The sequence below is a fragment of the Triticum aestivum genome, chromosome 5D (genome assembly GCF_018294505.1).
Source record: "Triticum aestivum cultivar Chinese Spring chromosome 5D, IWGSC CS RefSeq v2.1, whole genome shotgun sequence".
Taxonomy (NCBI): Eukaryota; Viridiplantae; Streptophyta; class Magnoliopsida; order Poales; family Poaceae; genus Triticum; species Triticum aestivum.
The window spans coordinates 278,282,137-278,283,421 of record NC_057808.1 but is presented as its reverse complement, the minus strand read 5'-3'; positions in this window follow the sequence as shown (position 1 = coordinate 278,283,421).

The window sequence follows — 1,285 nt, the reverse complement described above, 5'->3', positions numbered from 1 at the left end:
TTCTTCTTGCTTCTCAAAGTGCAATTAATTCTCCATATTCTTCTGAAGTGGAGTTTTGCATTTCCTCGTTCTTCTCAGCTTTTCAATTTTTTCCGCTTGTGGTAGGTTACCACCTCATAATTTTGAGATGTTATCCATAAGTCCACAACAAGCTTAGTCTTTTGTTGTTGAATTTCCAACAACTCCGTTCAATGATTCCTTCTAAGGATGCTCTCTATTTCATTCATGGTAGAAGTTCTCATCTTCTTCCCCGTTCTTCTCATTCCACTATTTCAAGTCTTCCGGAGGTTTTGTGTCGTTCCTCAAGTAAAGTGTCGTTCCATTTCTCAAGTTCGTGTTCCATTCTTTCCTTGTTCAGCCGGAGTGCTGCATAAATTCCTTCGTTATTATTCCTTTTCTATCTTGTCCTAACCGGAGTGGTTTCAAATTCAGCCTTATTCCTTGAGCTTTTGCTTCTTGTCTCATTCAACATTCCTCTTTCCTACTTGAGTGTTCTTGACTTTGTTCATCCTCACTGTTTTGTTCTTATTTGACCTCATCTTCTTTCCCTTCCGTCTCGGTCCTAAGATCTCGAGACGAGATCTCTTGTTAGTGGAGGAGTGTTGTAACACCCCGGATTCGATGCGCCAGGTGTCTGCCAGTTATTCGTCGTTGTTGCCATGTCATTTGCTTGCGTGTTGCATTTTGCCATGTCATCATCTGCATTTCATCTGCATGGTTTTCAAAACTTGCATCCGTTCGCGTCCTCCCGGTTCTCTCTGTTGTCCGTTCTGAGCCCAGACCACACTCGCACGCGCCCGTCGCCCCTCTCAGACCTTGTTTCGTGAGCGGGAGAAAAACGCTCTTGGAATGGGCCGAGATTTGCCTAGTGGCCTTGGTATATCACCGGTAGACCGCCCGTCAAATTTCGTTCCATTTGGAGGCCGTTTGATGCCCCAACGGTTAACTGCGTACCCCGCAAAGCCCCTTTTGTCTTGCAGCCCAACACCCCGCCAAATCAGCCCACTAAACCATCCAAACCCCCTCCATGCTCTCGGTCGTTGCATTGTGATCGTGTGGGCGAATACCACACCTCATTTGGACTCTCCTAGCTCCCTCTACCTATAAAAAACACCTCCCCCTCCGAAATTTTCGGGCAAACCCTAGATCAAACCTCCTCCTCGCCGCCGGACACGTCCGCGTCACCACCGGACAAGTCCACCGCCCGCAGCCACGTCGCCCGGACCAATCCTGAGACGCCACGTCACCTCCGCTGCCTCCCTCCTCCACTCCGCGAGCGCCACGT